Source organism: Lepisosteus platostomus, chromosome 1 (genome assembly GCF_059453375.1).
Source record: "Lepisosteus platostomus isolate fLepPlt1 chromosome 1, fLepPlt1.hap1, whole genome shotgun sequence".
Lineage (NCBI taxonomy): Eukaryota > Metazoa > Chordata > Actinopteri > Semionotiformes > Lepisosteidae > Lepisosteus > Lepisosteus platostomus.
This window is the reverse complement of record NC_142611.1, coordinates 78,285,259-78,309,172: the sequence shown is the minus strand read 5'-3', so window position 1 is coordinate 78,309,172 and position 23,914 is coordinate 78,285,259. Positions and strand designations below refer to the sequence as shown.

The 23,914-nt window shown below is 53.9% G+C and overlaps 11 non-coding genes across 11 annotated transcripts; 6 read left to right on the top strand and 5 right to left on the bottom strand.

Annotated features, from left to right (window-relative positions):
• The first annotated feature begins 1,372 nt into the window (after nucleotides 1-1,372).
• LOC148678937 (5S ribosomal RNA) lies at nucleotides 1,373-1,491 on the top strand. The gene has a single exon (XR_015940717.1). It is a non-coding gene; the product is annotated as a 5S ribosomal RNA (ribosomal RNA).
• Nucleotides 1,492-2,881: 1,390 nt separating this feature from the next.
• LOC148678936 (U1 spliceosomal RNA) lies at nucleotides 2,882-3,045 on the bottom strand. Its single transcript, XR_015940168.1, has one exon. It is a non-coding gene; the product is annotated as a U1 spliceosomal RNA (small nuclear RNA).
• A 1,833-nt stretch (nucleotides 3,046-4,878) lies between these two features.
• Nucleotides 4,879-4,997, top strand: LOC148678935 (5S ribosomal RNA). The gene has a single exon (XR_015940715.1). It is a non-coding gene; the product is annotated as a 5S ribosomal RNA (ribosomal RNA).
• A 1,390-nt stretch (nucleotides 4,998-6,387) lies between these two features.
• Nucleotides 6,388-6,557, bottom strand: LOC148678934 (U1 spliceosomal RNA). Its single transcript, XR_015940234.1, has one exon. It is a non-coding gene; the product is annotated as a U1 spliceosomal RNA (small nuclear RNA).
• A 6,965-nt stretch (nucleotides 6,558-13,522) lies between these two features.
• Nucleotides 13,523-13,641, top strand: LOC148678933 (5S ribosomal RNA). Its single transcript, XR_015940714.1, has one exon. It is a non-coding gene; the product is annotated as a 5S ribosomal RNA (ribosomal RNA).
• A 1,388-nt stretch (nucleotides 13,642-15,029) lies between these two features.
• On the bottom strand, nucleotides 15,030-15,193 carry LOC148678932 (U1 spliceosomal RNA). The gene has a single exon (XR_015940167.1). It is a non-coding gene; the product is annotated as a U1 spliceosomal RNA (small nuclear RNA).
• Nucleotides 15,194-17,016: 1,823 nt separating this feature from the next.
• On the top strand, nucleotides 17,017-17,135 carry LOC148678931 (5S ribosomal RNA). Its single transcript, XR_015940713.1, has one exon. It is a non-coding gene; the product is annotated as a 5S ribosomal RNA (ribosomal RNA).
• Nucleotides 17,136-18,527: 1,392 nt separating this feature from the next.
• Nucleotides 18,528-18,691, bottom strand: LOC148678930 (U1 spliceosomal RNA). Its single transcript, XR_015940165.1, has one exon. It is a non-coding gene; the product is annotated as a U1 spliceosomal RNA (small nuclear RNA).
• A 1,713-nt stretch (nucleotides 18,692-20,404) lies between these two features.
• On the top strand, nucleotides 20,405-20,523 carry LOC148678929 (5S ribosomal RNA). The gene has a single exon (XR_015940712.1). It is a non-coding gene; the product is annotated as a 5S ribosomal RNA (ribosomal RNA).
• A 1,388-nt stretch (nucleotides 20,524-21,911) lies between these two features.
• Nucleotides 21,912-22,075, bottom strand: LOC148678928 (U1 spliceosomal RNA). Its single transcript, XR_015940163.1, has one exon. It is a non-coding gene; the product is annotated as a U1 spliceosomal RNA (small nuclear RNA).
• Nucleotides 22,076-23,788: 1,713 nt separating this feature from the next.
• Nucleotides 23,789-23,907, top strand: LOC148678927 (5S ribosomal RNA). Its single transcript, XR_015940710.1, has one exon. It is a non-coding gene; the product is annotated as a 5S ribosomal RNA (ribosomal RNA).
• Nucleotides 23,908-23,914: the final 7 nt, after the last annotated feature.

Below are 23,914 nucleotides of genomic sequence, written 5' to 3'. Positions count from 1 at the left end.
CCGCAGGGAAGGCTCGCTCCGAGCGCACACGTCCTTTCGATGCCAGTCCAACAAGTGCTCCGCGTTAGCAGCGTCGGGGCTCCGGCGTGTCGCACCTCACCTCACCTCACCTCACCTCGCACTGCCCCCTCCTTGAATGTCTGGCGCTGGGCATGCCCCGCTCTCCTCCGCCTTATCTTATCGCGTGTGAGCACCGACAATGGCCACAATGCCGGGGAATGGCACCTGTAAAGTGTTAATTGGGGCACAGGAACAGCCCGTCTCGTCTCGGGGGGGCCGGCTTCAGAGACAATACAGCAAACACAGCGGGGCGGGGGAAGAAGACGACACCACACATGCGGGTACAATCAGCTCCGGCGGGAACGAGTCATTTGTCGGTCTTTTCAAGAGCCGAGAGCCGAGCAATCCTTCACTTGTATCGTTTCTCCCCGGTGACTAGGTCTCGCCCTGCGACTCTCGACTGGGCTCACCCCCGGCAGCCCAGCAGGTGTGAGCCTGGCCGGCACCCGGACGGGAGCTTCCCCCCCGGGAAAGCTCAGGCTGCTGCTGCTCCTGCAAGAGGTGTGACTGGGACCAGTAGGGAGCGCTCACCCTGCGGGCTGTGTGGCCCTCTTATGCCCCAGCATCTGATGGCGACACTCTGCTGCACAAACAGGCGCCGTCCTTCGGGGGGAGGCGTCAAACCGAGGTGTCCTGACCCTCCTTGGCCGTTCCAAATCCCAGGGCGTCTCTCTCGAGAAGGAGTCACGGCGGTGTGTCACCCATCAGTCGGGGTCTCCTCCTAATCCCCGTCTCACCTGTAACGATCAATGACGAGGCCCCCCTGTCCCGCGAAATTGTACTCGTCTCCTGGCCGCTGGCTGGGGCCGTGAGATTTAGTACTCGCGCAAGAGACCGGGGGCAGAGCGCGAACGCGGTCCCCCGCCCCCCCACAAAGTGCGCGCTCCGGGTTCCCTCGCGGGGCCCTGCAACACAGCGGAAGGGCAGCGAGAAGGAGCCTCTTGCTCTGACGCCGCAAGGCCACAAGAGGGCGGAGGCGCCGAGCGCTTTATGTGCTGAAATAAACACGCGACAGCCCCGAAATGTTTGCAGTGTGCTGTGCACTGGAGGTTTTTGTCTGGTGAAGACTTGCCTGGTGCTCCTCCGTGCAGTTTATTTGTCCTGCTCCAGTGCGGGGCAAGAGCAGGGCCAGGCAACTGAAGGGAGCACGGGAGCACGGGAGCACAGTCGCCAACATCCAGGCACGCAATGCGATTTGGAAAGCAGCTCCTTTCCAAAGAGTTGCACACGAACGATCCTTGAGTCCCGCTCGGGGGGCCCGGAGCCCCCGCCACACACAGCTTCAAGTAGCGAGTCAGGCGCCGTTGCTTTCGCTTACGGCCACACCACCCTGAACACGCCCGATCTCGTCTGATCTCGGAAGCTAAGCAGGGTCGGGCCTGGTTAGTACTTGGATGGGAGACCGCCTGGGAATACCAGGTGCTGTAAGCTTTTGCTCTCTCGGCCAGCAGGGGTCGCCGTTGGTGCCGTAGGCTTTGGGAGGAAAAACCCTCGACTATGGACATTTATTTCCCGGGGTGCTCACGAAAAGACCAAACATTTCAATCTGCCCACTTTTGTTTCATCCAGCAACACTGACTGGCAAACGGTATCGCGACGGTCGTCCATTTTTAAGGCATGCCAGTTCAGAAAGAGAAGCTCCCTCACATCCCTTCAGATGCACAAGAAACATGGATCAATCTGCTCATCGCTAAAGTGGCTCTTTGAATGGCATGCGTGTGATTCATATGAAAAAAAAACGGCTGTAAAACGAATATCGAAGCTGCCTCTAAATCTGCAATTGAAGGTCAGTCAATAAACAACTCGTTTTGCGTACAAATATACATACATTCATTTATAACCGATTTCGTTCATTGAGCACGGATACAACAGAGGTACAGCCATTCACTATTTGACATTCCTGCACTGATACAGAACCCAACAATCAGAAAACTGGTGAACTGTCTTTAGCATTAGCATACAGTACCGAGGCCCCCATGACCAAATCAAGGCTAACCTCGATCAGCATCCTAAACCATGCAAACTACAGCAAAAAGACTCGCTTTGAAAAGGGAATTCATGTCCAGGAGGAGTAGTGTAATTAGCTTGAAATGCTTCCATGGACCTATAACTAAGAAAAAAAGAGAAATAGTGGCATCCACTCCTTTCGAATTGTGGTCCTGCTTCGGGGTACATTGTTCTACTCCTACTTCATGCACTTCAAGTTGACCATCACACCTTGATCTTTTGGTTGGATTAGCAATGTGTTGCATGCTGGTAAGAACTCGGTTTCAATGCTGGGGTAAAATGACTCATGAAGAGCTTTTGGTGTTGGATTTTGTTCTTAAGATATACAGTATTTATCTCTCTCTATATATATATTATATTATGAGTGCAGGACGTAAGGTAGTCAGGTTACATTGCACTACAAACTGGTACACACACACACACACGGGCAACAGACTGAACTACAAAGTCAAACTGATGGAGTGTGAGAAAAACAATAAAGGATTACTGTCCCAGGACAGAGAGCGGGAGAAAGCAAAAGTCAGCCAGACCACCAGGGTCAGACAAGCTGAAAGATCACAATTGAAGTACCTTGTGACGAGGTGAACATTTAACGTGTATAAGCACAAGATTGTTTTTTGTGGTTATACAAATAGCGTTATGGCTGTAGCGGGTTGAAAAGGAGACAACGTTATCAGGCGGTGCTCGCGAAAAAGCCCAGGGCGTTTCTGTAGTAACCCCCACCGCTGAAGCCGCTTCATCGGCACCCAGCACAGCTCCCCAGCAGACGGCAAAGCCGCCCGCACTGCCGCATCTGTTCTTGGACCAAGCACATCAGGGGAGAGCGCGAACGCAGTCCCCCACTACCAGAAATTATGCAGTCGAGATTCCCACATTTGGGGAATTCGCAGGGGTCAGCACAGCCGGAGTGCAATGGCCGAGCCTCGCCCTGGGTGAACCTCCTTCTTGATCAAGGTATCTCCCCTGCCAGGTAAGTATGAGTTGTACAGGCCCCTGCAAGCGGGCCGCACTCACAGCACAGTACTCGCAGCCTAGGCCAGCTCCTCGCCCCGCACGCCACCGCCTCCTGCTGGGCCCACTCTTTCGCACACTCACACGCCACACTAACACTCAAAAGCGAGGGCAAAGCGAGAAAACGAGCGCGTCGTTTCCTACACATCTGCAGTCGCCATTTCGCATCCGCAGCATGTCCCGGGATGCAATTCGGCCTCATTTACATATCACCAGGCCGGCAGATCGCCACGCAAGCTCGCGACGTGCGCCTGCCACACACCGAACAAACCTTTTCAGCAATTTCCAAAAAAAACGAGCCTGCTCGCCTCCGTCTCTTACCTGCTCTCCAGAGCCTGCTGCCTTCTGTGCTTTTCTCTCGGCACCGCTGCAGCGCACACAACTCCTGCAGCGGGAGGGGGGGAGAAAGTTCCCGCGCTCCGCCGCAGGGAAGGCTCGCTCCGAGCGCACACGTCCTTTCGATGCCAGTCCAACAAGTGCTCCGCGTTAGCAGCGTCGGGGCTCCGGCGTGTCGCACCTCACCTCACCTCACCTCACCTCACCTCGCACTGCCCCCTCCTTGAATGTCTGGCGCTGGGCATGCCCCGCTCTCCTCCGCCTTATCTTATCGCGTGTGAGCACCGACAATGGCCACAATGCCGGGGAATGGCACCTGTAAAGTGTTAATTGGGGCACAGGAACAGCCCGTCTCGCCTCGGGGGGGCCGGCTTCAGAGACAATACAGCAAACACAGCGGGGCGGGGGAAGAAGACGACACCACACATGCGGGTACAATCAGCTCCGGCGGGAACGAGTCATTTGTCGGTCTTTTCAAGAGCCGAGAGCCGAGCAATCCTTCACTTGTATCGTTTCTCCCCGGTGACTAGGTCTCGCCCTGCGACTCTCGACTGGGCTCACCCCCGGCAGCCCAGCAGGTGTGAGCCTGGCCGGCACCCGGACGGGAGCTTCCCCCCCGGGAAAGCTCAGGCTGCTGCTGCTCCTGCAAGAGGTGTGACTGGGACCAGTAGGGAGCGCTCACCCTGCGGGCTGTGTGGCCCTCTTATGCCCCAGCCTCCTGATGGCGACACTCTGCTGCACAAACAGGCGCCGTCCTTCGGGGGGAGGCGTCAAACCGAGGTGTCCTGACCCTCCTTGGCCGTTCCAAATCCCAGGGCGTCTCTCTCGAGAAGGAGTCACGGCGGTGTGTCACCCATCAGTCGGGGTCTCCTCCTAATCCCCGTCTCACCTGTAACGATCAATGACGAGGCCCCCCTGTCCCGCGAAATTGTACTCGTCTCCTGGCCGCTGGCTGGGGCCGTGAGATTTAGTACTCGCGCAAGAGACCGGGGGCAGAGCGCGAACGCGGTCCCCCGCCCCCCCACAAAGTGCGCGCTCCGGGTTCCCTCGCGGGGCCCTGCAACACAGCGGAAGGGCAGCGAGAAGGAGCCTCTTGCTCTGACGCCGCAAGGCCACAAGAGGGCGGAGGCGCCGAGCGCTTTATGTGCTGAAATAAACACGCGACAGCCCCGAAATGTTTGCAGTGTGCTGTGCACTGGAGGTTTTTGTCTGGTGAAGACTTGCCTGGTGCTCCTCCGTGCAGTTTATTTGTCCTGCTCCAGTGCGGGGCAAGAGCAGGGCCAGGCAACTGAAGGGAGCACGGGAGCACGGGAGCACAGTCGCCAACATCCAGGCACGCAATGCGATTTGGAAAGCAGCTCCTTTCCAAAGAGTTGCACACGAACGATCCTTGAGTCCCGCTCGGGGGGCACGGAGCCCCCGCCACACACAGCTTCAAGTAGCGAGTCAGGCGCCGTTGCTTTCGCTTACGGCCACACCACCCTGAACACGCCCGATCTCGTCTGATCTCGGAAGCTAAGCAGGGTCGGGCCTGGTTAGTACTTGGATGGGAGACCGCCTGGGAATACCAGGTGCTGTAAGCTTTTGCTCTCTCGGCCAGCAGGGGTCGCCGTTGGTGCCGTAGGCTTTGGGAGGAAAAACCCTCGACTATGGACATTTATTTCCCGGGGTGCTCACGAAAAGACCAAACATTTCAATCTGCCCACTTTTGTTTCATCCAGCAACACTGACTGGCAAACGGTATCGCGACGGTCGTCCATTTTTAAGGCATGCCAGTTCAGAAAGAGAAGCTCCCTCACATCCCTTCAGATGCACAAGAAACATGGATCAATCTGCTCATCGCTAAAGTGGCTCTTTGAATGGCATGCGTGTGATTCATATGAAAAAAAAACGGCTGTAAAACGAATATCGAAGCTGCCTCTAAATCTGCAATTGAAGGTCAGTCAATAAACAACTCGTTTTGCGTACAAATATACATACATTCATTTATAACCGATTTCGTTCATTGAGCACGGATACAACAGAGGTACAGCCATTCACTATTTGACATTCCTGCACTGATACAGAACCCAACAATCAGAAAACTGGTGAACTGTCTTTAGCATTAGCATACAGTACCGAGGCCCCCATGACCAAATCAAGGCTAACCTCGATCAGCATCCTAAACCATGCAAACTACAGCAAAAAGACTCGCTTTGAAAAGGGAATTCATGTCCAGGAGGAGTAGTGTAATTAGCTTGAAATGCTTCCATGGACCTATAACTAAGAAAAAAAGAGAAATAGTGGCATCCACTCCTTTCGAATTGTGGTCCTGCTTCGGGGTACATTGTTCTACTCCTACTTCATGCACTTCAAGTTGACCATCACACCTTGATCTTTTGGTTGGATTAGCAATGTGTTGCATGCTGGTAAGAACTCGGTTTCAATGCTGGGGTAAAATGACTCATGAAGAGCTTTTGGTGTTGGATTTTGTTCTTAAGATATACAGTATTTATCTCTCTCTATATATATATTATATTATGAGTGCAGGACGTAAGGTAGTCAGGTTACATTGCACTACAAACTGGTACACACACACACACACGGGCAACAGACTGAACTACAAAGTCAAACTGATGGAGTGTGAGAAAAACAATAAAGGATTACTGTCCCAGGACAGAGAGCGGGAGAAAGCAAAAGTCAGCCAGACCACCAGGGTCAGACAAGCTGAAAGATCACAATTGAAGTACCTTGTGACGAGGTGAACATTTAACGTGTATAAGCACAAGATTGTTTTTTGTGGTTATACAAATAGCGTTATGGCTGTAGCGGGTTGAAAAGGAGACAACGTTATCAGGCGGTGCTCGCGAAAAAGCCCAGGGCGTTTCTGTAGTAACCCCCACCGCTGAAGCCGCTTCATCGGCACCCAGCACAGCTCCCCAGCAGACGGCAAAGCCGCCCGCACTGCCGCATCTGTTCTTGGACCAAGCACATCAGGGGAGAGCGCGAACGCAGTCCCCCACTACCAGAAATTATGCAGTCGAGATTCCCACATTTGGGGAATTCGCAGGGGTCAGCACAGCCGGAGTGCAATGGCCGAGCCTCGCCCTGGGTGAACCGATTTCGATTTTTAAGAACTTTATTTCCTTTTCACAAAAAAATACAGGAAATCACAAATCAGAAAGCTTTACATTAATATACATACTTAAAACAGTATATATGATCACATCTCATTACATTTTGACACGGTAACAGTTACATAGCAACAATTTTCTTTTTTTCTGGTGCAAATCACATTCTTTATTTAAACATGATAATGTTTTTCACAGTTTCTTGAGATACTGTCCAATGCTCTCTATTTCCCACAGATTTTCTGCTTCCTCCCTCCCTTCTCTCCACAGATCTCTGAGGTAATAGTTCTCTCGGGTGATGAACAGGGCCAGGCTACCTGCTGCCTTGACTGGGACCTCGATGCCTTTGAACAGCCCCATGTTCCTCACTCTCCACAGGGCGTCTTTCCCACTGTTCACCACGGCCCAGATCCTGTCAAACACGTCAGGGGGAAGTTTGACAGGAGAGATGCCGTATATGATGAAAGCAGCGGTCAGGGTAAATTGGGGCGAGAGAGCCTGCAACCAATCTTCAAACTGTGCCCAGAAGGCCTTAGCAAAAAAGCAGGACCACAGGAGATGGGTCACAGTCTCCTCCTCGCCGCAGCCCACCCTAACGCAGCGAGGGCTGGGGGTGAGGCCCCTACGGTACAAGAAAGTTCGTACCGGTAAGCACTGGTGGACGACACTCCAGGCTAAATCTCTGTGAATGTTGCACAGAAATTTAGAGGATGTGTGTTTCCACACCTTCCTTGTTTGGGCTGATGTTAAAATGCCCACAGGGGTCTGCCTATTGTTCTGGGGTGCTACGAAATCTTCCAGTTTTTGGACGCTGACATCTCGGAGGGGAATATGGCCAATTGGGTGAGATCTTAGAAAACTTTTAACTGTCCCATAAATTGCAGGGCATGTGTCAGAGAGTGGGACGTCCAGCTTGGGTCTGACACCCCACACTCTGAACACCTCCCTACCTACCCAGAGCCTGGAAAAATAAGTCCAGGTACGCGCTGCAGGTGCTGTTGCAAAGCCTCTCAGCACAGAGGCCAGGAAAATGCACAGCAGCTTCGTAGCAATATCTGGGACAGACTTCCCCCCTGAGGGTAGCGGCCTGTACATTATTTCCCTTCTGAGTCTTTCCTGCTTCCCACCCCATAGAAATTGAAACATCAATCTCCTCATCACCGCCGCAACACGGTGTGGGATTGGGAAGGTAGAAGCCAGAAAATTCAAGACAGGCAAGAGCTCGGCTTTGATGACCAGCACCTTCCCTGTCATGGTGAGGTCTCGGTCCTTCCATTGCATCAGTTTTTTGTTTAAGATTGGCAATTTGTTCTGCCAATTTACTGTTCCCATCTCTTCTCCAAAATACACCCCCAGGACCTTAATTCTCTTCTCTTGCAGCCTGAGATCATGTCCTTCTTTTGGCTCCCTCCAGTTCTGATAAAAAATCTCACTCTTAGATGTGTTAATTTTTGCGGAGGAAGCCAAAGAGAACCGATCACAGCACTGCAGAGCTCTGCTAATTGAGGCATTGTCAGAGAGGAGCAGGGTGACGTCATCCATGTATAGAGACGTCTTTACCTCTCCTCCCCCACTTCCAGGCACTGGTATCCCATTAATGGCCTGATCCTGGCGCAAGGCACAGGCTAAGGGCTCCATAGCCAAAACGAATAACAAGGGGGATAATGGGCAGCCCTGCCTCACCCCTGAACAGACTTCAAAGGTGCGTGATCTATTGCCATTAACCATGACTCTGCTGTTGCTACCTGTGTACAGCAGGTTAATCCACTTTCTCATGATGGGGCCAAACTTCATGTGCTCAAGTACCGATGTTAAGTACTGCCGGTTTAGGCGGTCAAAGGCCTTTTCTAGGTCTACACCTAAAATGCACAGAGGGAGGGAGCGATCCTCAGAGTACAGACAGACATCCCTCAACAAGGCCAGGTTGTCGCTCATCAGGCGTCCTGCTATCCCACAAGTCTGTTCTTTCCCTACCAGTGAGGCCACTACATTTTGTAGGCGCAGGAAAAGGGCTTTGGACAGGATCTTAGTGTCCACGCCTAACAGGCTGAGGGGTCTCCAGTTCTTTATGTCATTTTTTGCTCCTTTCTTAAACAAGAGAGAGATAGTGCCTTCTCTTAAGGAGTCAGGCAGCAATTCTGTCTTGTAGCTTTCCTCGAATAGGAGCAGTAGCGGATCCTGAAGCAGATCCCAAAAGGTGCAATAAAATTCTTTAGGGAGCCCGTCAGCACCCGGAGTTTTCCCCTTCTGTAAGCTCTCCATAGCCTGTCTCAGCTCTTCTACTGTCAAATCCCTCTCAAGTACTTCCCTATCTTCTTCACTCAAAATGTTTTCTAGCTTTGAGGTAAAAAAATGAATATCTTCATCCTTTACCTCTGTAGAGCTGTACAGTCTTGAGTAGAAGGCCTCGGTGCAGGAGAGGATAGCACTCGGCTCTGTTCTCTCTCGTCCCTCCTCATCAACTACACTTTCCATGACAGTCTTGGAGCCTACCACTTTCCTGAAAAAGAAGCGAGTACACTTCTCATTTTCTTCCAAGAACTGCACTCTGCTTCTTAACAGCACTCCTCGACTACTTTCTTCGGCTATGCTCCGGATGTCCTTTTTTAAAAGGGTGATATCCTCGAGCACATCGAAGCCACTGTGCAGCATCGTGTAGAGACGCTGCAGCTGCCTCTGTTTCCTGGCTAGCACTCCTCTCCGTCTGGCAGCAGCCTTCCTTCCCTCAGCCATGAAAAAGGCCTTTGTCCTCACCTTCACCTCCTCCCACCACTCTCCTACTGACCCGTACAGACACTGCAAGGACAGCCACTGTGATAGTTTCTCCTTGTAGCGGGATACTACCCCCTCGTTCTCTAGCAGCTTTGTGTTGAGTTTCCAGAGGCCTGGGCCAAAGACAGTCCCGCCCTGGAGTTCCACTCTACACCCTAAAGCCTGATGATCTGAGAAGAAGACAGGCTGAAGAGTGACCCCAACAACTTTCACTCTCTCTGAGACAAAGCAATAGTCAATTCTGGAGCTGCTATTCCTCCCTGACCATGTATATCCTGCTGTTGTGGGATATATACATCTATATGTGTCTGAGAGTTTAAAGTCTTGAACTAAGTTTTGCAGGGCCAGTGAGCTGGAATCCAATTTTATCGGCGAGCTAGACTGCCTGTCTGTGTGCTCTAAGATACAATTAAAATCCCCTCCCACTATCACGTCTGTGCTGCATAACAATAGGGGGGAGAGTGCCTTGAGTAGCTCCACCCTTCCTCCTACGTCAGTAGGGCAATACACATTGATTAGCCGCAGGTTAACGGTCCCCCATTCCACATCCACACACAGCAACCTGCCATCTATGACCCTCTGAATACTTTTCAATTTGAATGCCCATCCTTTGAAAAGAATGGCCACGCCAGAGGCTCTGTTGTTATTGTCCCCTGACCAAACAGAAGGCCCTTTATCCCACCTATCTTCAAAACTTTTATACCTCTCTTGATAGGCTAAAGCACACTCCTGCAACATCAACACATCTCCCTCTCTCTGCTGGAGGTAATCAAAGACAGACTGGCATTTAACTCTGTCATTGATACCTCTTGTGTTAAGAGAAATTATGTTAAGAGCCATATTACATAAGAAAGTGGAACCAGTCTTTACAAAACACATTTCTCTTCGGTCTCACCTGTTACCTTTTTCTTTTTCTTCTTACCAATTTCCTGCCAGCCATCCTCTGAATGAGCCTTCATCAGGGTGGCAGCAGTAAAAGCGTTCACAGAGTCCATTTCAAGGAAGGGGGTAGAGGGAGGGGTGGAGAGGTTCCAGCTGTCCCCATCGCCATGCTCTCCTTCCTCCTCGCTCGGGGAGAAAACAGAGTCATTTTTTCTTTTCCTCAAGTCCAGCTCCTGGGAGCACTGAGGGGAAAGGGGTGCAGCCGATGCACCAGTCTCCTCTTCCCCCTCACCCACCAGCTGCTGCAGATCCTCCGTGATGGACTGGATGGAGGAGAGGAGGGCATCTGTAGCACTTGCAGAGTCTGAGAAAAGCAGCTCCGCTGAATCCTGGGTATCCTCGCTGGACCCGCTCCACCGGGGGGCCCCACACTGGCCCTCGTTCTGAGGAGCAGGAGTGGGGGAGGGGTCCTCGCTGTTCTCGGGGGTTTTCAAACCCTCGTGCTTGTCTGGTGCAGTCTGCGGTTGTGGGGGCGTAGTGGATTTCTCTTCCACCAGCCCCGGAGCCACAGCAGGACTGATCCTGGCTGGAGGCTGAGAGTCTTTGTCCAACAAGGGTTCTTTGTTTGACTTGTTGTTTGCTTTGGATTTTCGGGCCGGTTTGGCTGAAACAAGCACTGCCTCATCCTTTCTCATTTTGAGTTTATTGGCGTAGGCGTGAGGGCAGTTCTTAAAAACGTGTCCTTCCGAGCCACATAAATTGCACTTTGGCAGCATTGAACAGTCAGAGGCTAAATGTCCCTGTTTGCCACAGGTCTTGCAGCATTTCACAGTGCAGGACGATGCCAGGTGTCCCACAGCACCACAGCGCCGACACACCTTTGGTTGTCCCACATAAAACACATAGCCATTGCAGGCGCCCAGCCGGATTGTAGAGGGCAGGTGCCTTAAGCCTCCATTTACGCTGTCCGGTAGCAAGCGAACCTCGAATTTCCTTGCTCCTGTTTTTATACCATCAACATCTCTAACCTCAGTTCCATGGTGGACGGTGCAGTACTGGTTAAGCCAGGTGTGAATGTCCTCCGTCTTTGCCAGTTCCGAGAACATAACAACATGCACCGTTTTCCTCTCTCTCTGTGTCAGAGGCTGCAAGTTGATCTTCTCAAGTGCAGGAACTTTGCCTCTTTTTGCCTCAAACACATCCACGCATTGTTCAAACAGAGGATAGGTAGCAAATACAACCTCAAATGCTTTCTGACCTGGGAGAGCGAAGATGAAATCCAAGTGCCGAGGTTCAAAGCCAAGTTCCTTCTGTAACACTTTTCTGCTGAACTGCATACGATCCATGAAGAGGTCATCCAAGAGCTCAAAACGTACAGCATTCTTACGGGATCCAAAGGTTGCCATTTCAAAAACCGCAAATCGAACACTGCTTCCAACAAAAGAAAAACAATCCAACTACTCCACCTACAGGCTGATCAAGGTATCTCCCCTGCCAGGTAAGTATGAGTTGTACAGGCCCCTGCAAGCGGGCCGCACTCACAGCACAGTACTCGCAGCCTAGGCCAGCTCCTCGCCCCGCACGCCACCGCCTCCTGCTGGGCCCACTCTTTCGCACACTCACACGCCACACTAACACTCAAAAGCGAGGGCAAAGCGAGAAAACGAGCGCGTCGTTTCCTACACATCTGCAGTCGCCATTTCGCATCCGCAGCATGTCCCGGGATGCAATTCGGCCTCATTTACATATCACCAGGCCGGCAGATCGCCACGCAAGCTCGCGACGTGCGCCTGCCACACACCGAACAAACCTTTTCAGCAATTTCCAAAAAAAACGAGCCTGCTCGCCTCCGTCTCTTACCTGCTCTCCAGAGCCTGCTGCCTTCTGTGCTTTTCTCTCGGCACCGCTGCAGCGCACACAACTCCTGCAGCGGGAGGGGGGGAGAAAGTTCCCGCGCTCCGCCGCAGGGAAGGCTCGCTCCGAGCGCACACGTCCTTTCGATGCCAGTCCAACAAGTGCTCCGCGTTAGCAGCGTCGGGGCTCCGGCGTGTCGCACCTCACCTCACCTCACCTCACCTCACCTCACCTCGCACTGCCCCCTCCTTGAATGTCTGGCGCTGGGCATGCCCCGCTCTCCTCCGCCTTATCTTATCGCGTGTGAGCACCGACAATGGCCACAATGCCGGGGAATGGCACCTGTAAAGTGTTAATTGGGGCACAGGAACAGCCCGTCTCGTCTCGGGGGGGCCGGCTTCAGAGACAATACAGCAAACACAGCGGGGCGGGGGAAGAAGACGACACCACACATGCGGGTACAATCAGCTCCGGCGGGAACGAGTCATTTGTCGGTCTTTTCAAGAGCCGAGAGCCGAGCAATCCTTCACTTGTATCGTTTCTCCCCGGTGACTAGGTCTCGCCCTGCGACTCTCGACTGGGCTCACCCCCGGCAGCCCAGCAGGTGTGAGCCTGGCCGGCACCCGGACGGGAGCTTCCCCCCCGGGAAAGCTCAGGCTGCTGCTGCTCCTGCAAGAGGTGTGACTGGGACCAGTAGGGAGCGCTCACCCTGCGGGCTGTGTGGCCCTCTTATGCCCCAGCCTCCTGATGGCGACACTCTGCTGCACAAACAGGCGCCGTCCTTCGGGGGGAGGCGTCAAACCGAGGTGTCCTGACCCTCCTTGGCCGTTCCAAATCCCAGGGCGTCTCTCTCGAGAAGGAGTCACGGCGGTGTGTCACCCATCAGTCGGGGTCTCCTCCTGATCCCCGTCTCACCTGTAACGATCAATGACGAGGCCCCCCTGTCCCGCGAAATTGTACTCGTCTCCTGGCCGCTGGCTGGGGCCGTGAGATTTAGTACTCGCGCAAGAGACCGGGGGCAGAGCGCGAACGCGGTCCCCCGCCCCCCCACAAAGTGCGCGCTCCGGGTTCCCTCGCGGGGCCCTGCAACACAGCGGAAGGGCAGCGAGAAGGAGCCTCTTGCTCTGACGCCGCAAGGCCACAAGAGGGCGGAGGCGCCGAGCGCTTTATGTGCTGAAATAAACACGCGACAGCCCCGAAATGTTTGCAGTGTGCTGTGCACTGGAGGTTTTTGTCTGGTGAAGACTTGCCTGGTGCTCCTCCGTGCAGTTTATTTGTCCTGCTCCAGTGCGGGGCAAGAGCAGGGCCAGGCAACTGAAGGGAGCACGGGAGCACGGGAGCACAGTCGCCAACATCCAGGCACGCAATGCGATTTGGAAAGCAGCTCCTTTCCAAAGAGTTGCACACGAACGATCCTTGAGTCCCGCTCGGGGGGCCCGGAGCCCCCGCCACACACAGCTTCAAGTAGCGAGTCAGGCGCCGTTGCTTTCGCTTACGGCCACACCACCCTGAACACGCCCGATCTCGTCTGATCTCGGAAGCTAAGCAGGGTCGGGCCTGGTTAGTACTTGGATGGGAGACCGCCTGGGAATACCAGGTGCTGTAAGCTTTTGCTCTCTCGGCCAGCAGGGGTCGCCGTTGGTGCCGTAGGCTTTGGGAGGAAAAACCCTCGACTATGGACATTTATTTCCCGGGGTGCTCACGAAAAGACCAAACATTTCAATCTGCCCACTTTTGTTTCATCCAGCAACACTGACTGGCAAACGGTATCGCGACGGTCGTCCATTTTTAAGGCATGCCAGTTCAGAAAGAGAAGCTCCCTCACATCCCTTCAGATGCACAAGAAACATGGATCAATCAGCTCATCGCTAAAGTGGCTCTTTGAATGGCATGCGTGTGATTCATATGAAAAAAAAACGGCTGTAAAACGAATATCGAAGCTGCCTCTAAATCTGCAATTGAAGGTCAGTCAATAAACAACTCGTTTTGCGTACAAATATACATACATTCATTTATAACCGATTTCGTTCATTGAGCACGGATACAACAGAGGTACAGCCATTCACTATTTGACATTCCTGCACTGATACAGAACCCAACAATCAGAAAACTGGTGAACTGTCTTTAGCATTAGCATACAGTACCGAGGCCCCCATGACCAAATCAAGGCTAACCTCGATCAGCATCCTAAACCATGCAAACTACAGCAAAAAGACTCGCTTTGAAAAGGGAATTCATGTCCAGGAGGAGTAGTGTAATTAGCTTGAAATGCTTCCATGGACCTATAACTAAGAAAAAAAGAGAAATAGTGGCATCCACTCCTTTCGAATTGTGGTCCTGCTTCGGGGTACATTGTTCTACTCCTACTTCATGCACTTCAAGTTGACCATCACACCTTGATCTTTTGGTTGGATTAGCAATGTGTTGCATGCTGGTAAGAACTCGGTTTCAATGCTGGGGTAAAATGACTCATGAAGAGCTTTTGGTGTTGGATTTTGTTCTTAAGATATACAGTATTTATCTCTCTCTATATATATATTATATTATGAGTGCAGGACGTAAGGTAGTCAGGTTACATTGCACTACAAACTGGTACACACACACACACGGGCAACAGACTGAACTACAAAGTCAAACTGATGGAGTGTGAGAAAAACAATAAAGGATTACTGTCCCAGGACAGAGAGCGGGAGAAAGCAAAAGTCAGCCAGACCACCAGGGTCAGACAAGCTGAAAGATCACAATTGAAGTACCTTGTGACGAGGTGAACATTTAACGTGTATAAGCACAAGATTGTTTTTTGTGGTTATACAAATAGCGTTATGGCTGTAGCGGGTTGAAAAGGAGACAACGTTATCAGGCGGTGCTCGCGAAAAAGCCCAGGGCGTTTCTGTAGTAACCCCCACCGCTGAAGCCGCTTCATCGGCACCCAGCACAGCTCCCCAGCAGACGGCAAAGCCGCCCGCACTGCCGCATCTGTTCTTGGACCAAGCACATCAGGGGAGAGCGCGAACGCAGTCCCCCACTACCAGAAATTATGCAGTCGAGATTCCCACATTTGGGGAATTCGCAGGGGTCAGCACAGCCGGAGTGCAATGGCCGAGCCTCGCCCTGGGTGAACCTCCTTCTTGATCAAGGTATCTCCCCTGCCAGGTAAGTATGAGTTGTACAGGCCCCTGCAAGCGGGCCGCACTCACAGCACAGTACTCGCAGCCTAGGCCAGCTCCTCGCCCCGCACGCCACCGCCTCCTGCTGGGCCCACTCTTTCGCACACTCACACGCCACACTAACACTCAAAAGCGAGGGCAAAGCGAGAAAACGAGCGCGTCGTTTCCTACACATCTGCAGTCGCCATTTCGCATCCGCAGCATGTCCCGGGATGCAATTCGGCCTCATTTACATATCACCAGGCCGGCAGATCGCCACGCAAGCTCGCGACGTGCGCCTGCCACACACCGAACAAACCTTTTCAGCAATTTCCAAAAAAAACGAGCCTGCTCGCCTCCGTCTCTTACCTGCTCTCCAGAGCCTGCTGCCTTCTGTGCTTTTCTCTCGGCACCGCTGCAGCGCACACAACTCCTGCAGCGGGAGGGGGGGAGAAAGTTCCCGCGCTCCGCCGCAGGGAAGGCTCGCTCCGAGCGCACACGTCCTTTCGATGCCAGTCCAACAAGTGCTCCGCGTTAGCAGCGTCGGGGCTCCGGCGTGTCGCACCTCACCTCACCTCACCTCGCACTGCCCCCTCCTTGAATGTCTGGCGCTGGGCATGCCCCGCTCTCCTCCGCCTTATCTTATCGCGTGTGAGCACCGACAATGGCCACAATGCCGGGGAATGGCACCTGTAAAGTGTTAATTGGGGCACAGGAACAGCCCGTCTCGCCTCGGGGGGGCCGGCTTCAGAGACAATACAGCAAACACAGCGGGGCGGGGGAAGAAGACGACACCACACATGCGGGTACAATCAGCTCCGGCGGGAACGAGTCATTTGTCGGTCTTTTCAAGAGCCGAGAGCCGAGCAATCCTTCACTTGTATCGTTTCTCCCCGGTGACTAGGTCTCGCCCTGCGACTCTCGACTGGGCTCACCCCCGGCAGCCCAGCAGGTGTGAGCCTGGCCGGCACCCGGACGGGAGCTTCCCCCCCGGGAAAGCTCAGGCTGCTGCTGCTCCTGCAAGAGGTGTGACTGGGACCAGTAGGGAGCGCTCACCCTGCGGGCTGTGTGGCCCTCTTATGCCCCAGCCTCCTGATGGCGACACTCTGCTGCACAAACAGGCGCCGTCCTTCGGGGGGAGGCGTCAAACCGAGGTGTCCTGACCCTCCTTGGCCGTTCCAAATCCCAGGGCGTCTCTCTCGAGAAGGAGTCACGGCGGTGTGTCACCCATCAGTCGGGGTCTCCTCCTAATCCCCGTCTCACCTGTAACGATCAATGACGAGGCCCCCCTGTCCCGCGAAATTGTACTCGTCTCCTGGCCGCTGGCTGGGGCCGTGAGATTTAGTACTCGCGCAAGAGACCGGGGGCAGAGCGCGAACGCGGTCCCCCGCCCCCCCACAAAGTGCGCGCTCCGGGTTCCCTCGCGGGGCCCTGCAACACAGCGGAAGGGCAGCGAGAAGGAGCCTCTTGCTCTGACGCCGCAAGGCCACAAGAGGGCGGAGGCGCCGAGCGCTTTATGTGCTGAAATAAACACGCGACAGCCCCGAAATGTTTGCAGTGTGCTGTGCACTGGAGGTTTTTGTCTGGTGAAGACTTGCCTGGTGCTCCTCCGTGCAGTTTATTTGTCCTGCTCCAGTGCGGGGCAAGAGCAGGGCCAGGCAACTGAAGGGAGCACGGGAGCACGGGAGCACAGTCGCCAACATCCAGGCACGCAATGCGATTTGGAAAGCAGCTCCTTTCCAAAGAGTTGCACACGAACGATCCTTGAGTCCCGCTCGGGGGGCCCGGAGCCCCCGCCACACACAGCTTCAAGTAGCGAGTCAGGCGCCGTTGCTTTCGCTTACGGCCACACCACCCTGAACACGCCCGATCTCGTCTGATCTCGGAAGCTAAGCAGGGTCGGGCCTGGTTAGTACTTGGATGGGAGACCGCCTGGGAATACCAGGTGCTGTAAGCTTTTGCTCTCTCGGCCAGCAGGGGTCGCCGTTGGTGCCGTAGGCTTTGGGAGGAAAAACCCTCGACTATGGACATTTATTTCCCGGGGTGCTCACGAAAAGACCAAACATTTCAATCTGCCCACTTTTGTTTCATCCAGCAACACTGACTGGCAAACGGTATCGCGACGGTCGTCCATTTTTAAGGCATGCCAGTTCAGAAAGAGAAGCTCCCTCACATCCCTTCAGATGCACAAGAAACATGGATCAATCTGCTCATCGCTAAAGTGGCTCTTTGAATGGCATGCGTGTGATTCATATGAAAAAAAAACGGCTGTAAAACGAATATCGAAGCTGCCTCTAAATCTGCAATTGAAGGTCAGTCAATAAACAACTCGTTTTGCGTACAAATATACATACATTCATTTATAACCGATTTCGTTCATTGAGCACGGATACAACAGAGGTACAGCCATTCACTATTTGACATTCCTGCACTGATACAGAACCCAACAATCAGAAAACTGGTGAACTGTCTTTAGCATTAGCATACAGTACCGAGGCCCCCATGACCAAATCAAGGCTAACCTCGATCAGCATCCTAAACCATGCAAACTACAGCAAAAAGACTCGCTTTGAAAAGGGAATTCATGTCCAGGAGGAGTAGTGTAATTAGCTTGAAATGCTTCCATGGACCTATAACTAAGAAAAAAAGAGAAATAGTGGCATCCACTCCTTTCGAATTGTGGTCCTGCTTCGGGGTACATTGTTCTACTCCTACTTCATGCACTTCAAGTTGACCATCACACCTTGATCTTTTGGTTGGATTAGCAATGTGTTGCATGCTGGTAAGAACTCGGTTTCAATGCTGGGGTAAAATGACTCATGAAGAGCTTTTGGTGTTGGATTTTGTTCTTAAGATATACAGTATTTATCTCTCTCTATATATATATTATATTATGAGTGCAGGACGTAAGGTAGTCAGGTTACATTGCACTACAAACTGGTACACACACACACACACACGGGCAACAGACTGAACTACAAAGTCAAACTGATGGAGTGTGAGAAAAACAATAAAGGATTACTGTCCCAGGACAGAGAGCGGGAGAAAGCAAAAGTCAGCCAGACCACCAGGGTCAGACAAGCTGAAAGATCACAATTGAAGTACCTTGTGACGAGGTGAACATTTAACGTGTATAAGCACAAGATTGTTTTTTGTGGTTATACAAATAGCGTTATGGCTGTAGCGGGTTGAAAAGGAGACAACGTTATCAGGCGGTGCTCGCGAAAAAGCCCAGGGCGTTTCTGTAGTAACCCCCACCGCTGAAGCCGCTTCATCGGCACCCAGCACAGCTCCCCAGCAGACGGCAAAGCCGCCCGCACTGCCGCATCTGTTCTTGGACCAAGCACATCAGGGGAGAGCGCGAACGCAGTCCCCCACTACCAGAAATTATGCAGTCGAGATTCCCACATTTGGGGAATTCGCAGGGGTCAGCACAGCCGGAGTGCAATGGCCGAGCCTCGCCCTGGGTGAACCTCCTTCTTGATCAAGGTATCTCCCCTGCCAGGTAAGTATGAGTTGTACAGGCCCCTGCAAGCGGGCCGCACTCACAGCACAGTACTCGCAGCCTAGGCCAGCTCCTCGCCCCGCACGCCACCGCCTCCTGCTGGGCCCACTCTTTCGCACACTCACACGCCACACTAACACTCAAAAGCGAGGGCAAAGCGAGAAAACGAGCGCGTCGTTTCCTACACATCTGCAGTCGCCATTTCGCATCCGCAGCATGTCCCGGGATGCAATTCGGCCTCATTTACATATCACCAGGCCGGCAGATCGCCACGCAAGCTCGCGACGTGCGCCTGCCACACACCGAACAAACCTTTTCAGCAATTTCCAAAAAAAACGAGCCTGCTCGCCTCCGTCTCTTACCTGCTCTCCAGAGCCTGCTGCCTTCTGTGCTTTTCTCTCGGCACCGCTGCAGCGCACACAACTCCTGCAGCGGGAGGGGGGGAGAAAGTTCCCGCGCTCCGCCGCAGGGAAGGCTCGCTCCGAGCGCACACGTCCTTTCGATGCCAGTCCAACAAGTGCTCCGCGTTAGCAGCGTCGGGGCTCCGGCGTGTCGCACCTCACCTCACCTCACCTCACCTCACCTCGCACTGCCCCCTCCTTGAATGTCTGGCGCTGGGCATGCCCCGCTCTCCTCCGCCTTATCTTATCGCGTGTGAGCACCGACAATGGCCACAATGCCGGGGAATGGCACCTGTAAAGTGTTAATTGGGGCACAGGAACAGCCCGTCTCGCCTCGGGGGGGCCGGCTTCAGAGACAATACAGCAAACACAGCGGGGCGGGGGAAGAAGACGACACCACACATGCGGGTACAATCAGCTCCGGCGGGAACGAGTCATTTGTCGGTCTTTTCAAGAGCCGAGAGCCGAGCAATCCTTCACTTGTATCGTTTCTCCCCGGTGACTAGGTCTCGCCCTGCGACTCTCGACTGGGCTCACCCCCGGCAGCCCAGCAGGTGTGAGCCTGGCCGGCACCCGGACGGGAGCTTCCCCCCCGGGAAAGCTCAGGCTGCTGCTGCTCCTGCAAGAGGTGTGACTGGGACCAGTAGGGAGCGCTCACCCTGCGGGCTGTGTGGCCCTCTTATGCCCCAGCCTCCTGATGGCGACACTCTGCTGCACAAACAGGCGCCGTCCTTCGGGGGGAGGCGTCAAACCGAGGTGTCCTGACCCTCCTTGGCCGTTCCAAATCCCAGGGCGTCTCTCTCGAGAAGGAGTCACGGCGGTGTGTCACCCATCAGTCGGGGTCTCCTCCTGATCCCCGTCTCACCTGTAACGATCAATGACGAGTGCGCGCTCCGGGTTCCCTCGCGGGGCCCTGCAACACAGCGGAAGGGCAGCGAGAAGGAGCCTCTTGCTCTGACGCCGCAAGGCCACAAGAGGGCGGAGGCGCCGAGCGCTTTATGTGCTGAAATAAACACGCGACAGCCCCGAAATGTTTGCAGTGTGCTGTGCACTGGAGGTTTTTGTCTGGTGAAGACTTGCCTGGTGCTCCTCCGTGCAGTTTATTTGTCCTGCTCCAGTGCGGGGCAAGAGCAGGGCCAGGCAACTGAAGGGAGCACGGGAGCACGGGAGCACAGTCGCCAACATCCAGGCACGCAATGCGATTTGGAAAGCAGCTCCTTTCCAAAGAGTTGCACACGAACGATCCTTGAGTCCCGCTCGGGGGGCCCGGAGCCCCCGCCACACACAGCTTCAAGTAGCGAGTCAGGCGCCGTTGCTTTCGCTTACGGCCACACCACCCTGAACACGCCCGATCTCGTCTGATCTCGGAAGCTAAGCAGGGTCGGGCCTGGTTAGTACTTGGATGGGAGACCGCCTGGGAATACCAGGTGCTGTAAGCTTTTGCTCTCTCGGCCAGCAGGGGTCGCCGTTGGTGCCGTAGGCTTTGGGAGGAAAAACCCTCGACTATGGACATTTATTTCCCGGGGTGCTCACGAAAAGACCAAACATTTCAATCTGCCCACTTTTGTTTCATCCAGCAACACTGACTGGCAAACGGTATCGCGACGGTCGTCCATTTTTAAGGCATGCCAGTTCAGAAAGAGAAGCTCCCTCACATCCCTTCAGATGCACAAGAAACATGGATCAATCTGCTCATCGCTAAAGTGGCTCTTTGAATGGCATGCGTGTGATTCATATGAAAAAAAAACGGCTGTAAAACGAATATCGAAGCTGCCTCTAAATCTGCAATTGAAGGTCAGTCAATAAACAACTCGTTTTGCGTACAAATATACATACATTCATTTATAACCGATTTCGTTCATTGAGCACGGATACAACAGAGGTACAGCCATTCACTATTTGACATTCCTGCACTGATACAGAACCCAACAATCAGAAAACTGGTGAACTGTCTTTAGCATTAGCATACAGTACCGAGGCCCCCATGACCAAATCAAGGCTAACCTCGATCAGCATCCTAAACCATGCAAACTACAGCAAAAAGACTCGCTTTGAAAAGGGAATTCATGTCCAGGAGGAGTAGTGTAATTAGCTTGAAATGCTTCCATGGACCTATAACTAAGAAAAAAAGAGAAATAGTGGCATCCACTCCTTTCGAATTGTGGTCCTGCTTCGGGGTACATTGTTCTACTCCTACTTCATGCACTTCAAGTTGACCATCACACCTTGATCTTTTGGTTGGATTAGCAATGTGTTGCATGCTGGTAAGAACTCGGTTTCAATGCTGGGGTAAAATGACTCATGAAGAGCTTTTGGTGTTGGATTTTGTTCTTAAGATATACAGTATTTATCTCTCTCTATATATATATTATATTATGAGTGCAGGACGTAAGGTAGTCAGGTTACATTGCACTACAAACTGGTACACACACACACACGGGCAACAGACTGAACTACAAAGTCAAACTGATGGAGTGTGAGAAAAACAATAAAGGATTACTGTCCCAGGACAGAGAGCGGGAGAAAGCAAAAGTCAGCCAGACCACCAGGGTCAGACAAGCTGAAAGATCACAATTGAAGTACCTTGTCACGAGGTGAACATTTAACGTGTATAAGCACAAGATTGTTTTTTGTGGTTATACAAATAGCGTTATGGCTGTAGCGGGTTGAAAAGGAGACAACGTTATCAGGCGGTGCTCGCGAAAAAGCCCAGGGCGTTTCTGTAGTAACCCCCACCGCTGAAGCCGCTTCATCGGCACCCAGCACAGCTCCCCAGCAGACGGCAAAGCCGCCCGCACTGCCGCATCTGTTCTTGGACCAAGCACATCAGGGGAGAGCGCGAACGCAGTCCCCCACTACCAGAAATTATGCAGTCGAGATTCCCACATTTGGGGAATTCGCAGGGGTCAGCACAGCCGGAGTGCAATGGCCGAGCCTCGCCCTGGGTGAACCTCCTTCTTGATCAAGGTATCTCCCCTGCCAGGTAAGTATGAGTTGTACAGGCCCCTGCAAGCGGGCCGCACTCACAGCACAGTACTCGCAGCCTAGGCCAGCTCCTCGCCCCGCACGCCACCGCCTCCTGCTGGGCCCACTCTTTCGCACACTCACACGCCACACTAACACTCAAAAGCGAGGGCAAAGCGAGAAAACGAGCGCGTCGTTTCCTACACATCTGCAGTCGCCATTTCGCATCCGCAGCATGTCCCGGGATGCAATTCGGCCTCATTTACATATCACCAGGCCGGCAGATCGCCACGCAAGCTCGCGACGTGCGCCTGCCACACACCGAACAAACCTTTTCAGCAATTTCCAAAAAAAACGAGCCTGCTCGCCTCCGTCTCTTACCTGCTCTCCAGAGCCTGCTGCCTTCTGTGCTTTTCTCTCGGCACCGCTGCAGCGCACACAACTCCTGCAGCGGGAGGGGGGGAGAAAGTTCCCGCGCTCCGCCGCAGGGAAGGCTCGCTCCGAGCGCACACGTCCTTTCGATGCCAGTCCAACAAGTGCTCCGCGTTAGCAGCGTCGGGGCTCCGGCGTGTCGCACCTCACCTCACCTCACCTCACCTCACCTCGCACTGCCCCCTCCTTGAATGTCTGGCGCTGGGCATGCCCCGCTCTCCTCCGCCTTATCTTATCGCGTGTGAGCACCGACAATGGCCACAATGCCGGGGAATGGCACCTGTAAAGTGTTAATTGGGGCACAGGAACAGCCCGTCTCGCCTCGGGGGGGCCGGCTTCAGAGACAATACAGCAAACACAGCGGGGCGGGGGAAGAAGACGACACCACACATGCGGGTACAATCAGCTCCGGCGGGAACGAGTCATTTGTCGGTCTTTTCAAGAGCCGAGAGCCGAGCAATCCTTCACTTGTATCGTTTCTCCCCGGTGACTAGGTCTCGCCCTGCGACTCTCGACTGGGCTCACCCCCGGCAGCCCAGCAGGTGTGAGCCTGGCCGGCACCCGGACGGGAGCTTCCCCCCCGGGAAAGCTCAGGCTGCTGCTGCTCCTGCAAGAGGTGTGACTGGGACCAGTAGGGAGCGCTCACCCTGCGGGCTGTGTGGCCCTCTTATGCCCCAGCCTCCTGATGGCGACACTCTGCTGCACAAACAGGCGCCGTCCTTCGGGGGGAGGCGTCAAACCGAGGTGTCCTGACCCTCCTTGGCCGTTCCAAATCCCAGGGCGTCTCTCTCGAGAAGGAGTCACGGCGGTGTGTCACCCATCAGTCGGGGTCTCCTCCTGATCCCCGTCTCACCTGTAACGATCAATGACGAGTGCGCGCTCCGGGTTCCCTCGCGGGGCCCTGCAACACAGCGGAAGGGCAGCGAGAAGGAGCCTCTTGCTCTGACGCCGCAAGGCCACAAGAGGGCGGAGGCGCCGAGCGCTTTATGTGCTGAAATAAACACGCGACAGCCCCGAAATGTTTGCAGTGTGCTGTGCACTGGAGGTTTTTGTCTGGTGAAGACTTGCCTGGTGCTCCTCCGTGCAGTTTATTTGTCCTGCTCCAGTGCGGGGCAAGAGCAGGGCCAGGCAACTGAAGGGAGCACGGGAGCACGGGAGCACAGTCGCCAACATCCAGGCACGCAATGCGATTTGGAAAGCAGCTCCTTTCCAAAGAGTTGCACACGAACGATCCTTGAGTCCCGCTCGGGGGGCCCGGAGCCCCCGCCACACACAGCTTCAAGTAGCGAGTCAGGCGCCGTTGCTTTCGCTTACGGCCACACCACCCTGAACACGCCCGATCTCGTCTGATCTCGGAAGCTAAGCAGGGTCGGGCCTGGTTAGTACTTGGATGGGAGACCGCCTGGGAATACCAGGTGCTGTAAGCTTTTGCTC